Source organism: Meles meles, chromosome 8, assembly GCF_922984935.1.
Source record: "Meles meles chromosome 8, mMelMel3.1 paternal haplotype, whole genome shotgun sequence".
NCBI classification, from domain to species: Eukaryota; Metazoa; Chordata; class Mammalia; order Carnivora; family Mustelidae; genus Meles; species Meles meles.
In genome coordinates this window covers 95,198,134-95,215,177 of record NC_060073.1, presented here as the reverse complement: position 1 = coordinate 95,215,177, position 17,044 = coordinate 95,198,134, and the positions used below count along the sequence as shown (strand labels likewise).

The 17,044-nt window shown below is 36.4% G+C and overlaps 1 protein-coding gene across 5 annotated transcripts in view; it reads right to left on the bottom strand.

Moving 5' to 3' along the window:
* The window catches only part of ARHGAP32 (Rho GTPase activating protein 32), a 306,642-nt gene that overhangs the window by 53,241 nt on the left and 236,357 nt on the right, over positions 1 to 17,044 (bottom strand). Inside the window, exon 1 of one of the 5 annotated variants that reach the window (XM_046015299.1) lies at positions 3,966 to 4,284. The exons of the other annotated variants lie outside the window; for them this stretch is intronic. The gene's annotated coding sequence lies outside the window, so the exon portion shown is untranslated. Of the gene's footprint in view, positions 1 to 3,965; positions 4,285 to 17,044 lie in introns of those variants that run through there. 5 annotated transcript variants of the gene reach the window in all.

The window sequence follows — 17,044 nt, the reverse complement described above, 5'->3', positions numbered from 1 at the left end:
TGAAATGAGCTGACATGAAATACTCTGACAAAATAAAATGTTAGAAAAGCACAGAAAGCTCTCAAGTCTTGGAAAATGTCTTTGCTGTAGGAAATTCATCAGAAGGAAAGAAAGGGCATCATTTAAAACTTCATTAAAGAGCTATATAAAAAAATAAATCAGGCTTTCTAATGATCCTGGAAAAGGGTGATATAAACATTTAAGATAGAAAGATCACTGTTAAATGTTACTGTTTTATGCATAGTATATTAGGTTTAGCACTTTTTAACTAAAAATAATTTTAGTTGAATCATTTTATTTCTTTTTCTCCATGAAAACTTAAAATAGTAGTAAGGAATTCTTATATAACTAATTTATACAACATGCTTATATAACTATTTCCAGAACTTGATGCATAATTATACCATCTTTAATTGTTAAAGGCATTCAGAGTTGTTGATTACATCATATGAGATACTATTATTTTTTTGATTTGCCAGCAAATCCTTGGTAAACAGTACAATGGCCATTTATAGTATTGTTTTTACTAGAAAATGCCATATAATTTATAAAGATTAATTTTTGAATTAGGTTTCCAGAATTTGGTGCAGTAATTTAAAAAAAAATGATCTACAGGTTCTGAACTTCCAAAAACTTATTTCTATCAGATTTATACTCAAAATGTAAAATCCTCACTGTCTCCCTCGGAATTACTTTTCATTTTTAAAGCAAGAATACAGCAGTTTCATCCTTGAATTTCATGTCTCTCCCTCTTTGCCCACCACCAAAAGTAGATGTCCTAGAAAATCTTTAGATAAATTTGAGTATTAAATCTTAATATGCTGTTGAAATTGTTACGGAACAAGAAAGTACAGAATCTCTTTTGATCAATGTATCATAAACGATTTTGGAAGTTGAGAGAAAAAACTGTTCTCTAACTGATGCATATAACAGCTGCAAGGGACTGTCCCACAGACCAGCTCAGGGATGAGGTTCTGGAATGTGGACGACTGTAACAGTTTTGCTATCTGTACATTCCAACCTCAAAGGGAGGAAACCAGGTATTTGAGAAATGCCATGTACAATGCTAAATTAAAAATAGCATTGACAGTAATGGCTCTTGATTGAAAAACTGGAAAGCTACTAACAGTTACATAAGTCAAGTATGCTTCCATTTACTTAGGAGAAGAGGCATTTCAAAAGGCACTGCTCTCTGGAATGTAGATGGATGACACTAAGGCATCCAAAAGATAAATCTATAGTAAATTTTAGAGAAGAATCTTTCAGACACAGAAGAGATAAGAACAATTCACTTGGAAAAAGAGAGGCAGAAACGGGCAACAAACTGCTTCTTCAGAATATTCAGCACAACTCTTAAGCAGAATGGCATGCCTGTGGTTAACAAAAATATTTGAGTATTCAAATAAAAATGTATCTCTTTTTCATAGTGAAGAATGAAACCAAAGCAAGATCAGGCTTCTGCTCTTCCTAGAGGAGCACACAAACAGTTATAAATTAGAAAGGGCATGGTTATGTTAGATCTTTATAAATCACAGTTCCCTCAGGAAAATGGTCATCAGGTTAAGATAAGACACTCTCACTATTTACATTATACATTTACTTTTCTAGGAGCTATCAATTTCAGTAATATCAAAGAAGGCTCAAATTTAGCTTATCTGATTACAGTGTGATATAAATAAGCTATACATTCTTCTTGCTAAAATTTACAGGTTATTTTAAAATTTAAATTACAAATTAAAATAAATGTGATTTGTTTTGTTCTCCGCACAAAAAAGAAGCAAAAAAATTTTTTTAACTTGGTGACTTTACCACCTCAGTTATTATATAAAAGACTCTGACTAATTGCATTTCTAAATACAGAACAGAAAGATTTGCAATTTAGCAGAGAGGAGTAGGAGGAAACATGAGGTGGATATAAATTTCTGACGCTAAAGGATTCTAACACAGGAATGGGATATAATATACAGATAACAGAAGTATCTCTAACAAGGATTTTAAAATAATCCAGGATCTTATTTTTCCAGGATGAACTAGTACTATTTGACATGAAGCTTAAAAATTATTTCAGGAAGACATCTATCCATATATTCTCACTTATAAAAATTAAAGTATAATAACTACATACTCTTGGGAATTCAGTAACATCAAAGGTAAGAAGATTATCAAAAACACTACATGAAGTTCTAGAAATCTGAAAATTTAGAACCTTAACAGTATGAAAACTCTTTTCTTGAAATTATATTTTTTATTAGATGCAAAACAGATTAAATGTAGATTAAAGTATAATCAGATTCACTTTGATGTCATCTAATCCTCTATTAAGCCATAAAGTTTGGTGTGGAACATTAATACGATCATAGGTCATTTTTCATTTATTTTTGTGGGTTGGGTTGGTTTTTTTTTTTCCCCCCCAGGAGCTGGGGTGGAAAGGTTCTGCATTTGTAAAGCATGGAACTGATAATGAGGACTTTTTATTTAGAGGCAATCTTAAAAGCCTGCCCTACAGAAAAAAGGACCATTAGCATGGAGAATAAGACACAGATTTTGGAGTCAGACAGACCTGAGGGTTTGAACCCATTCTCTAATCACTTCGCAATTTGCAAGCTCTTGAGTATATAACCTGTTTAAGTCTCAATTCCAACAACTACACAATGAGAATGACAGTAATAATACCTACCAGTCAGGATTACTATAATGGTTACATGAAATTATATATGCCAAGCACTTACCTCAGTAAGTGTCAATAAGCAGGAGTTATTTTTACTCTATAGTTTCTCTTTATCTTTGGTCTAAAAATGTGTAGAGTCCTCCACAGCACAGGGCTAGCCAGAACCTGAGTCAGCTTTCCCAGCCCGGCTTAATCAAGTCTGGTTGTAGCTCCTAAATTCAGAGCTGAGATCACTAAAGGAAGGATGCACACAAACATGGGATCCCTTTCCAGTCCTTCCTGTAATCATCTTAAATGTAAAGTTAACCTAAGAAACTTCAGATTTCTGCTCTCTTCTGTCGAATACCATGTAATACTACCTGATACCTTAAAAAAACGAGTTATGGTCTCAAGCCATTATCATATGAGCAACAGGTGTTTTTTTTTTTTTAAAACTGACAATGAAAAAGAGCTATAAATTCTGAAATTCCCCCACATTTACAGTTTTGAAAATTAAAATACTGGTATCATTTAAATGGTAGTGGAACATTCCTGAGAATCAGAAAAACGTTCTGCTGCTTAATAGGGCTGATCTGTAATTCAGAGGACATTCCATTTCCACGCTATCTTAATGAAAAGCATTTGTCACCAAGCTCTAAAGAAACACCATAAATACAGAACTCTACCTTAGTGCTGGAAAAAAAAAAATCTCTGCAACAGGAAAAAAGTTAATTTACATATTTTATGGACAGAGATGGTTATTAACGCCTATGAGGAAAAACAACACACAGTACTTGAAGTAAAAGGGCTGGAGGGTTATTTCCTTATGCTAATTTGAACAGCCTTTTAATGCAGTCTGTTAAATTCTTTTTAGTAAATCAGTACTGCCTTTTTTCCATTAGTCAATAACTGAAATATTATTAACCCACCAGGAAAAAGTTTCTTAATGTGCTGGTTGTTTATGACACAAAGGTATGTTCTTTTAATCATGAAGGCTTCTGTACATTAACCTCAGGTCTAGAAAACATTAAGATATAAGATGATTTGAAATAGAAAAATGGGTATTTCCTGAAACTGACCAGGGAAGTAAGACATATAACCCAATACTAATGTAGTACAATTTACTTCAACAATTAATCCTCTACAAACATGACAAATACTAAAGCTCAATTACTCATTTTCTGAATAATGAAGTGACTAACCACGCACCTAAAAGCAATCAAGGAAACATGCGCCCAAATAAAATGTAAAAACAGACTCCGTGAATTATTCTGAATGTTGCTGGAGACAAGCGTTTGAATGACTGACAGATCCTTACCTCTTGCTGTGGCACAGGTTTGAGGATCAGTACTTAAAGTTACTCCCAGCGACTACTCAGCAGTGGATCCGACAGGACACAGGAGCTCTGCATTCCGTGTACAAGCATGCAGAATGAATCCCAACCCCACAGCTCAGACCTGAGCCGCCTCAGGATAACTCAGGATAACTCTGTGGTCAGATCACCACAGCACTTTTAGGTTCCGGGTCTGTTTCCAGGCACCCCTTTCCTGCAGTCTTCTTTGCCACGTGGGGTCCCTATCCAAGGCGAGCTGGCTTGTGTGTGGGCAGGAGGCTCGCCTTCAGGAGCTTACTCCTTCCCTCAGAGCAGGAACGGCTTCCGCAGGCGGCAGGAAGGGCCCAGCCCCAACCCACACTCCCTGGCAGAACAGGCTGGGCCGGTCTCACTCCACCCATCAACCTCACACAGGTGAGGAGTCCTGCTTGCAAAACACCAGCAGGAAACTGGCATTTATTGTGTTTGCAATCTTTTAGAAATTTACTCATTCTTTGGTTGTTTATATTTGCTACCTGGGTGGGAGACAGTGTATCCAATTAAAAAGAGGCACTTTAGGCACAAATGAAGTAAGAAAAGTGATCACGCAGGATGTATTGCCCATAAAACGCTGGATCACTAAACCAGCAGCAATCCAGGATTGTTAGTTAAATCAGTTTACACTGCCTCTGTGTGAACAATTCTGAGACAACAACCTGTTAAGCATCTATTAGGAGAAGAAAATAAAGAAGGATTTTTCAGATTCAAAAATCTAGAATTAAATTTTTCTGCCTATGACTTCCTCCTTTGTAAGTTATCAGAGTGTTCCAATTGTAACGCTGCTTATGAAAGTATTCAAGAGATTCAATATTCATCCTAAATAATACTGTTTACCTACTTAAAATGATTTGAAGAAATAAATTAATTGTAAGAGACCAACATATTTTGTTACAAATGACTTTTTTTTTTTACGAATACCAATGTAAATCCACATTCAGATATTTGTTCTTTTTTTTTTTTAAAGATTTTATTTATTTATTTGACAGAGAGATCACAAGTAGACAGAGAGGCAGGCAGAGAGAGAGAGAGATAAGCAGGCTCCCTGCTGAGCGGAGAGCCTGATGCGGGACTCGATCCCAGGACCCCGAGATCATGACCTGGGACGAAGGCAGAGGCTTAACCCACTGAGCCACCCAGGTGCCCCCAGATATTTGTTCTTAATAATGCTACTATGTGTTAGATATAATTCTAAGTATTTTCCACACAGTCTTTCCCTATAACCATATGAAGTTGATGCTAATACTGTTCCCATCTTGGAGATGAGGAAACCAAGGCAGAGAGAGGGCTTAAGGGACTGACAAGGTCACACGAGCAGGAATTGCCAGATTCAAGATACCCAGAGAGTATTTACCATGTACCATGCCGAAATCTGCTATCGATCAAGTTTAATCTCTCCCTCCTCTCTGAACATAGCTCTGAATACAAAATTGTTGATAAGTGGTAGGCCACAGTAAGAGAACCAATGAATTGATGTAATTTTAAAATAGGAAAAACCACAGAAAATTCCAGTATGTGGCAAGAACAAAACGTTAATTTTTACCAGTGGTACAGCTGTGGATTTATGGATTTTGTTGAGTAAGAAATGAAGCTCTTAAAGTTTTTTCAGAGTGGAGAAGGCAAAGCCTCCCTTTAAAAAAAAAAAAAAATAGAAACTAAAAAACAGCCTTCCTCCCACCCTTTCCTTGGTTAGTACTGAAGACAACCCGGAGGTGGAAGGGGGCAAGGGAAAAAGAACAGGAAAGAAAAGGGGAAGGAAGGAGAAAAAGAAGAGGGAGGGGGAGGTCCATGCTACAGAAAAGCCATCTGGGGATACTCCATACAACTCCTCTGTCCCTTGTGTTACCTAACATCTAAGCGCAGTTAGCAATAAATTCGACAGTAGTTTGCCGGAGTGAAGGAGAATTCTGTAAATAATAACAGTAAATCTCGCCTGAAACCCAAAAGGCTGCATTCTACGCTGTATAAAAATACATGTTAGGAAAATGAGAGTATGCAAAAACTGCTGAATGCAAAGCAAAGGTCTGTAATCTCGTTCACGGCAATGTGACAACGTCAATTTTCCTGGTATGGAGAATGTGTTGTAGGTTATGTAAGATGTTAAAACTGGGAGAAGTTGGATTTTGAGTATATGCGATTTCTCTGTACTATTTTTGCAACTTCTTCTGAGATGATAAGTACTCAAAATAAAAAGTCGAAACAAAATGGCTGACTGAAAGCATCACGTTTTGTCTTCCAATGACGGCCTCTGGCCCAGGACAGGTCACTTGTTATTTTTTTCTCATATTTAACAGAATGTGGAGAGGCTGTCCGAAGCACTAACGTGTACCTGTGTGGGTGATGGCAGCAAGGGAGCTCACTGAAAAGGCAATAGCTACATTCCACTCATACTATTCTAAGAATTAGCTGAATTATTCAAACATTTCACAGTATGTCTAAAAATGCTGCAGGTTTCATGGCCAGAAATATATCCAGAACCCAATCGCCTCTCCCCACGTTCACAGCTACCATGCTGCTCTGAGCCACCACCCTCTCCTGCCAGGCTCACTGCAACAGCTACCGGTCTCTCTTCTTGCGCACGCGCCTTCTCCTTTCCTTAACACAACAACCAGAGCGATCCACTAAAAAAGGTTAGTCAAGTCAAATAAAAGCTCTGCTCTGCTCAAAACCTTCTAATGTCTTCTCATCTAATTTTAAATAAGAGCCAAAATCCGTACAGCGGCACCCAGGCCCCAAAGAGAACCTGACCCCTCCTTTCACCTCCAAACCACATCTCACAGTCACTCACTGTTCTAGTCAAACTTCCAGCAAATCCTGTGACAAACCAGGCAAACGTGCAGCTCAGCATCCTCACCTCTGTAGTTCCCCATCTGGAAAGCTTCCCCCAGGTAAGCGCATAGCTCCCCTCATTTCCTTCAGGCCTCTGCTCAAAAGCAACCTTCTAATGAGCCCTTCCCAAGAACTCTACCCTCCTTTGGAATTACAACCCGCATGAGTCACATCCCCACACTTCCTAACCCCGTACCCCCTTCTAGGCTTCAATTTTCTCTACAGCACTTACCTACCATACTGCATATTTTACTTGTTTACCTTCTTCTCTCTCATCACACTTGAATATAAATCCCAAAATGACAATACTTCTGTCTTTTGTGTTTGCTGTCTTAGCCCTAGGACTTAGTATGTCTTCTGCAAATTCTGATCAATGAATGAGTGAATACTAGAAATGACCAAAAATGGAAAAGGTTTACTTACTTGGGGTAAGGAGAAGACTAACTAGGGGCCCACTCCTAGCATTGGCTAAAGGACATACAGGAGGGGCAGGAAATATTTGTGATTACTAGAGTGGGAACTACTCATATTTGGGGCAACTGGATGGCTCAGTTGGTTAAGCACCTGCCTTTGGCTGAGGTCATGATCCCAGGGTCCTGAGATGGGGCCCCAGTCAGGCTCCCTGCTCAGTGGGAGCCTGCTTCTCCCTCTGCCTCTGTCCCCCTCCTTCCCCAACACGGCCTGCTTATGCACTTGCCATAAACACGTTCGCTCTTTCTCTCTTGATCTCAATTAAGTGAATAAGATCTTTTAAAAAAAGAAAATACTCATGCTTATAATTATCAATCAACTGTTTTAGAAAAAACGTCATATATAAGGATGTAAATCAGGATAAAATAAAATATATGCCAACAAGCAGATGAGGAAAAAAGGCACAAAAAATGAAATAAGTTCAAAATAAGTGAACTCATTACTATACACTCTTTCCAAATGACTGACACAAACAACAGCTACTGCAGACTAAAATATAGTCTCTTGTTATTCAAAACATAGTCTTGGGACCAGGATCATGGAATTACCTGCAAGTTTATTAGAAATGCAGAGCCTTAGGTCTGGCCCTCGGCCCACTGAACCAGAATACACAGTTTTTAATACAATCTGTCAAGCAAAATGAGCACACATTGAAGTTTTTGAAGCAGTGGCCTGAAGAGCCTTCATGAAGAACATAGTGAGTCACTTCAGGCAGGAGAAAGTTCATAGTCTAAGAGAAGAAGGGAGACCCAAAGCACACTGTGAGGTAAGGAAAGGGGTTACTGACACTAAATATGAGTTAGATCACAAAGATAAGTTAGTTCTAGTATGTATAGAGCACCTCACATTCTAGACTAAAGATTTTATACGTAATTCTGGAACAGAGGGAAACCACTGAAGTTTTCTGAACCCAAGGATTACCAGATAAAAGTTGTATTCTAAAAATTCATCGTAGTAGTAAATATTGAGAGAGTAATTAATTATACAACCATTGTACAAACCTTCTGTGAGGGAGAGAAAGATGGATGAGACATACTTGTCCCTTGTGAGGAGATGGCAATTTCATGAGCAAGTGACAGGGCCGCTATTCAGTCTGGCTAGGGGTAAACAGGACATGGGGTGAGGGAGAGACGGGTCAGGGAAGCGCTCATGTAGGAAGTAGGTCACCGCCTGAATCTTGGAACACAGAGGACTGCAAGTGGCCGAATTGGGGAGGAGCGCATTTTATGCTCTAGCATAGTGGGAGCACGGGGAAAGCTCTGAGCTCACGTGTACTCAGAGCACACAGAGCAGAGCCCGTTAGAGCACACAGGAAGAAAGACTGGAACAGGAGAGCGGAAGATGGCTGACAGTGCTAGAACAGAACAGAGTCCAGAGTGCGGGCTTATACGTAATGAGGAAAGACTGTAGGATAGTTTTGGGATTAATTAGAGAGGCATTAGAAAGGCTGATGGTGGAACTGAAATCAGATTAAGCAGGGTCCTATAAGCACTTCCTGTCAGCCTCCATTTAATCCAGTTTTTGCCGTAATTTCTCTTCTGTTGGTAGAAGCCTTGTGGAAATCCAAATATGTTCTCATTCACTCCTATTATAATAAAAGCTAAACATATTAAATATTTGTTTTAAGAGAGAGAATACCAAACTTTATCTCTACTCAATGTTCTAGAGTGGGACAAATTCTGGATTTTGAGTTACTGAATGGCAAGCGAGTTAATCTTTGTCTTGGTGAAGGACCTGACACATAGTAAGAGCTACGTAAGTGTTGGCCACAGATCCAGCCAGATATCAGAAGACGTCAGTAAATCCTAGTTGTGAAACCTCAGGCAAGCTGTCTGACCTCCCTGAGTCTCAGTGGCCCCATCTGTTAACATGGGTGTGGAAGGGAATTGAAATACTCTCCCTATTCCCAGTACCTCACAGGATTGTATCAAGATTCGAATTCCAATTCACATAGTGGAAATACAAGCATACACAAACTCTAAAGCCCTTTACAGATATGTGCTGGTGTGAATCCTGTTTGTCCTTGATGCATGGTATGAAAATATTATTCTGTTGCTTGCAGTGTATTCAAAAAGCAAACTCCTCAGGGCCTTCTAGCATTTTGGTACTCCTTTGTATCTAATATCAAGGTCTCCTAGCGTACCGATTTTAATATCTGATTCTTGAAGGATTAGCCACCAGAATATAAACATACACTCACTGCACATAATATAAGTAAAAATGTAACTTACTTTATTTGATATAAAGTGTCTGGTCACTTTGTAATAAAGTGACATGTTAAAGAAACATGGTTACAGAAGAGCAAAGTGCTAGAAACTCAAAGAAAGAAAATAGAAACAATTCAGGAGCAAAAAGAAAAAGAAAAAAAAAGGGGGAAAAACTATAATCAGGCAAAATTGGTAAAAAAAAAAATTAGTAAAACAACAAAGGAAGCAAGTCACTAGAGGACCAGTTCCCTAAAAGAAGAAAACAAACAAACAAAAAAAATATTTTAAAATTATGCTACATATTTGGGTTAATTTGTTACCTTATAAACTACTTCTTAATACAAGGATTTCAACAGTATTACATCTAATTACTAAGTCCTTCTCCTAAATGAAGGCCTCAGCTACTTCTATGTCTACTAACCAAAAATTTAGCTGTCACTAAAAAGAAAGACAAAAATTTATAATGCAAACTCTATTCAAGTGGCCATCAACAAAGGCTCCCTCCCTGACCGTGGTCCCATGAAAACTACTGTAATTCATTTCTTTCAGTGATATACAATGACATGTTGGCATAAAGATTTTACCAACAAATAAATACTAATTTCATATCTAAATAAACTAAATCTAGTTTGTGACACTCTGGAGTTTAAATAACATAATAGTGCTAAGCATATATCAATAAATAATACAGCTGACATTTATTAAATATCCAGGGGCTTTAAATGTCTTATCCCTAATCTTCAAAAGGAATCTTGCCTCACTTTTTAGATAAGGGAATTAAAAGTCAGAGAAGCCAAATGATGAGCACTCACAGTAAAATGTGGCACAGAGATTAAGACAATGTTGGAGCCTATTCTCTTGTCCCTTCAGCTGTGCTGCTTTTCATACATATACATAAACTGAATAAAATATCTAAGTTAGAGCTATTGTCAGAAAATATCAGGGCGTGTGGGTGGCTCAATGGGTTAAGCCTCTGTCTTCAGTTCTGGTCACGATTTCAGGGTCCTGGGATCAAGCCCTGCATCAGGCTCTCTGCTCAGCTGGGAGCCTGCTTCCCCATCCCTCTTTGCCTGCTGCTCTGTTTACTTGTGATCTCTCTCTCTCTGTCAAATAAGTAAATAAAATCTTTGAAAAAAAAAAAAGAAAAAGAAAATATCTATTTTATGGGGTGGTTGCATTAAGAAGGACCCTTGGAAATTAACTATTTGGACAAGATGGAATTAAGAGGAGTACAATCATTTTTTTTCATATTTTATAAAGTAATACATGTTTACTATAAAGGGGTTACATAATACAGAAGCAAACAAAGGAAAAATGAAATGTCTCTTGCTATCTCCATAACCCATTCCCCTTTACAATTAGGCATGTATTCTTCCAGGTCCTCTTCTATGAATTTACAATGGGATTATACTATACTGTCATTTGCTTTTTCATTTAACAACACATCACAGAAAAAAATTTCCTGTGCCTCTACCTCTTTCTTTTTGATGGTTGCAGAGTATTTTACAGTATGGAAATAGCAAATCCATTTTGAAAATGTGATTTCCAACATCTGAATATTAAAGCAATACTGTAATGAATATTCATCTGGATGGAGGTATACTTAAAAAATGCAAAGTGACCAATTCAAAAATGACAAAGGACTTTAAAAGGCATTTTTCTACAAATGGCCAATTAGCCCATGAAAAGATCCTCAACATTACACTCTTGTATATCACCACCAGGATCAACAGAACATTACTAGCACTCCAGAATCTTCTCTGTCCTACGCATCCTAATCATCTACCCCTTCCTTCTTTCCAAAGGTAACTGATATTCTGACTTCTAACACCACCGAACAGTCTTGAGCTCTATGATTTTGAACTCTCTATCTATGTGGAATTATACAGTGTATGTATGTATGTATGTATGTACGTATAAAGAGCAGCCTTCAACATTTACTCGACTCAACATTTATTTTTGTGAAATTCATCCATATTGTTGAATACAGTTGCAACTCATTTCATTTTCATTGGTGCAGAAGAATCCATTCAATGAATGTGTCTTCATTTATCCACTCCATTATGGAATACCTCTGAGATTTTCAAGTTTTTTTTTTGACAATTAGGACTAAAGTTGCTATAAACATTCTATATATATCTAAGAGTGAAACTGCTGGGTCACAGGGTATGTGTCAAATTCAGTATATAATGCCAAACAATGACTGTCACACATTGTACTCCCACTATCAGCATGTGAGAATTCTCACTGATATATATCCTTGCCAACCTTTGGTATTGTTCTTCTTACATTTTAACCATTCTGGTGGCTATGCATTAAAGAGATTTCAATTTGCATTTCCCTAAGACTAATGATGTTGACCTTTTTGTCATATGCTTACTAAAGTATCTGTTTAAGTTTTTACTCAATTAAACAAATCAGTTTATTAGTCTTTTTCTTATTGACTCTTCACATAATTTAGTTATGCGACCTTTGACAAATATCTTTCTCATTTTGTGACTTGTCTTCTTCATTACTTTAATAGTTTATTAGGATAAAGTTCTGAACTTTAATTAAGTTGAATTATTAAGCTTTTCAGTTATGATTACTGTTTATATCTGCCTTAAGATCATGAAAACAAGCCATGAAGATATTCTACTATATTATCTTCTAAAAGTTTTATTGTTTTACCCTTCACATACAGATCTGTAACTCTCCTCCTAGAAATGATTTTATATATGGGTTAAATAAGAAAAAAAAATAATCATATATATGTATATATATATATGTATATATATATACATATATATATGGGTGTGTGTGTGTGTGTGTGTGTGTGTGTGTGTGTGTGTGCATCTCAAGGTGACCTAGCACCATTTATGGAAATGACTATCCTTTTGATAATGCTCTGCAATGCCACCTTTGTCATAAATCAAGTATCTATGCATTCACAGATCTGTTTCTGGACACTAAGTTCCACTGATCTATTTGTCTACTCTTGAATCAACACCATCATCTTAATAACTGAAGTTTTAACAATAAATCTTGGGGCACCTGGGTGGTACAGCTGTCAAGCACCCAACTCTTGGTTTTGGATCAGGTCATGATCTTAGGGTAGTGGGATCAAGCTCAACACAGAGGAATCTGCTTGGGATTTCTCTCTCCTTTTGCCCCCTCTCCCCACCCTGGTGCACACTCTCCCTCTCTCTCTCTCAAATAAATAAATAATCTTTTTAAAAAGCAATTAAATCTTGATATTTAAAATAGTAAGTTTCTCACTTTTTTTTTTTTTTCAAAATTGTCTTGGGTATTTGGGGCTCTGCATTTCCATATAAATTTTAGAATCAGTTTAGAATCAGTTATCAATTTCCACAAAAATCCTAACTCAAAACTTGGGGTATTTATCAGCAACTCTAACCTATTGGGCTCTGAACTCCAATTTTTATTCCCCTAACACTGTGACCTTCTCTACTCCATCAGTAGATACCCTAGGGAAATAATGTCTCCATAATACTGGGGTCGCTCTTCAGATGTTCTTCTTCCTCTTAACCTTAGATCAGTAAGTGTTTACTGCTTTATTAACTTTCCAATCCTTCAAAGAGATATTTTTATATTTCTGTCCAAATTTTCTGTTTTCAGAGGATTTGCATCTCTAAATTCCCTATACTCTTCATTATAAGAAGTTCATACTTCAAAAATAAGCTTTGCTTTGCTTTTCTCTTACCCTCTCTCCCTACTTTCCTCTCTATCCTTTCTCCACCCCCCAACTCCTCTTTTTCTTTCGTTCTGAATGAAAAGGTAGCTAATGTGAGAAAATGAGGAATTCCACCACAGAAATTATAAAAAAGACAAAATGTTGATCCAAGAAATAACATATGTAAGAATTGAAGGAGTTTATTAGATGGGCTTAAGAGAAGCCTACAGGAAGAGAAAAATCAGTGAATTTTAAGATAGGTCAAAACAAAGTATCCAAACTGAAAAGACGATGTGTGAGACAACATCAAAGAGTGTAACCAATGTGGAAAGGAAAAGAGAAAGAGAAACTATTGCACAAAAGAAACACTGAAGAGATAAGAGCTGAAAAAACTAAAAACTTGAAGAAAGAGATCAGTAAATAAATCCAACTGCTCCATCAACTCCGAACAGGATAAACTGAAAGAAAACGCATATGCTTTTCCTTCTTCCCCCATCTCAATTGCATCTACCGCCATCAAACCATAACTTGTAGTGACTGAACTAACTGCCAGTTTCTTATGGACCAGCTTCTACCTTTCTTCCTCTTTTCTTTCCTCTTCTTGTCTTCCTCTCTCCTTCTCTCCCTCTCTCCCCCCTCAACCCTACTCTACCACACCTCCTTCTTCTTTAGGCAGCATGAATCCTTGCTTTCTTGGTCAGGACATGGTGACTCATTGATTTTATTTTTACATACACAAATAATTGAACATATTGAGAACATTAAGAAGAGTTCCAAAGGGAAAATTTTTCCTATTGCCCTTGTTGTGTAATAATACAGGGAGCTTTAAATTTCAGTCTCAAACTATAGCTGCATCTTTCAGATTTGGCATCTAACAGTAACAGATGGCAATGTTAAAAATAAATAGAACATTCAAGTTGTTTATACTGTAGGCAAAGACAGTTTTAAAGTGTGAAACAAGCCTGAGGCTGAGAGAATTCACATCATCCTTTTCAAAATATATTAAGAATGCACATTTCCTTATGCCAACCCTGCAATGCTGCTCGCAAAAGATAAAATATTAGCTTTTGAAGGTGTGCTGTCATTACATGTCATCACTAATTTAGAATTAACAATGTCATTCAGGTCTATTAATAGAAACTTATCTTCCAGAACTATCAATAACTGATTAACATTCTCAAGTTTTTGTTGTTGTTGTTGTTGTTGTTTTTAAGATTTTTATTTATTTGACACACAGAGAGAGAGATCACAAGTAGGCAGAGAGGCAGGCAAAGAGAGGGGAGGAAACGGGATCCCTGCTGAGCAGAGAGCTGGATATAGGACTCGATCCCAGGACCCTGAGATCATGACCTGAGCCGAAGGCAGAGGCCCAACCCACTGAGTCACCCAGGTGCCCAACTTTCTCAAGTTTTAAAAGCTTCTGGAGGTTATCACTATTAGAAATGTTACTTTCTCATTCAAAACATGAGAAAGTATTTAATTGGCACAATTTAATACCAATATTAAGCTAATTTTTAAAAACTAAGTTTACAGTATACCTCCGAGGCAGAATTATCAAAGATGAGACTTAATACCTAACAGGTTAAGTTTACACAGCAGAAATATATAAAAATAATGCATGAGAAACCATAATACATTTTTGATGTTGAATTTAGTAACCTCAAAATAGTGACCACAAAAACCCTCAACAGATAGATTAGAAAGTATTAGACAAAGCCAATACCCTTTCATGATAAAATCATTCAACAAACTAAGACCTAAGAAAAAAGGCATCTATGTAAACCCCACAGCTAACATCTTAATCGTGAATGAAGGATGTTTTCTCCTAAAGTCAGAAATAAGACAAAGATGGCCATTCTTAGAGGTCTTGCCAGGGAACTTGGGCAAGAAAAAGAAACAAAAAGCATCCAGATTGCAAAGGAAGAAGTAAAAATACCTCTATTCACAGATAACTTGATCTTGAATATAGAATATACCAAGGAATCCAACTTAAAAAAAAAAAAACTATTAGAATAAACATTTCAATAGGTTTCAGGATATGTGACTAGTATACAAAATTAATTGTGTTTCTATCTACTTGCAATGAATAAGAAAATGAAATCAAGAAAATAATTCTGTTTACAATAGCATCAAAAAGAAAAAAGATAAATTTAACAACAAAAAAAGAAAATTTACACTCTGAAAACTACAAAACATTGAACAAAATTAAAGAAGGTCAGAAAAACATCCTATGTTCATGGATTGGAAGACTTAAAAAATACTGATAAGATGGTACCTCTTCCCAAATTGATACACAGATTCAATACAATCCCTATCAAAGTCCAGATGACTTCTTTGTAGAAACTGACAATCTGATTCTAAAATTCATATGGAATTGCAAAGGACCCTGAAAAGCCAAATCAATCCTGAGAAAGAATAAACTAAGAGCAAAATTTACCACAAAACAAATGTAATCAAAACAGGGTCGTATTGGCCTTAAGAATATACATACAGATCAGTGGAATAGGGCCAAAAGTCCAAAAATAAACTTGTATGTCTAAGGCCAATTAATTTTCTACAAGGGAATTAAGACAATTCAATGGGGGAAGGAATAACCTTTTTTTTCAACAAAAAGTACTGAGACTCTTAGATGTCTAATGGAGTTGGACCTCATACCAGATACAAAAACTAACTCAAAATGAATCATAGAATGATTAGGTCTTGAAGTCTAAGACCTAAAACTATAAACTTCTTCGAAGAAAATATAGGAGTAAATCTTGACCTTGGGTTAGGCAAAGTCTTCCTAAATAAGACACCAAAAACATAAGTAATGAAAGAAACAATTAACTAAACTTCATCAAAATTAAAAACTTTTTTGCTTCAACAGATAGAATAAAGACAGGCAAAGACAACCCACAGAATGTGAGAAAATATTTGCAAATCGTGTTACCTGATAAAGGACTTGTATCTAGAATATATAAAGAACACTTACAACTCAATAATAAAATAACAACCCAATTAAAAAATGGGCAAAGAATCTGAATAGATAATTCTCCAAAAACACACAAACGGCTAATAAACATATGAAAAGATGCTCAACATTATTAGTCATCAGAAAAATGCAAATCAAACTCACAAAGATATACTACTTCATTACCACTAAGATGGCAACAATTAAAAACACAATAACAAGGATATGGAGTATCTGAAACTCTCATATACTGTCAGGTGTATTGTATAATGGTGAGTTACTTTGTAAAGCAGTCTGTCAGTTCTTCAAAAGGTTAAGCACAGAGCTACCATGTGACCCAGCAATTTTATTCCTAGATATATGTGTGAGAGATGAAAATATTTATCTACACAAAAATTTGTATATCAGTGCTCATGAAGGCATTATTCATAGCCAAAAATGGAAATGACTAAAAAACGAGTTGATAAAGTATAGCAGACCCCTACAATGGAATATTATTTAGCCATGAAAAGAATTAAATTCTGATACATGGCTAAACCTTGAGAACACTATGCTAAGTCAAAGAAGCTAATAACAAAAGACCATATATTATTCGATTCCATTTATATGAAGTGTCCAGAATAGGAAAATCTATAGACACAGAAAGTAACCTAGTGGCTGCTTAGACTGGGGACCAGGGAAGAGTTGGGACACTATCTGCTAATGGGTATGGGATTTTTTTTTAAGTTAATGACGCCATATTTAAAAAAAGAAGCCTATAGTCATCGCAACCGCTAGTGAACATTTACTGAGCAAGTACCCACTGAGAAAGTTTTTTTAAATAGTGTTTACCCAAAGAAGGGAGATTTAACAGAGGATAAAAATGTCTTGAAAAGAGACTAAGAATCCTGCCTCAAGT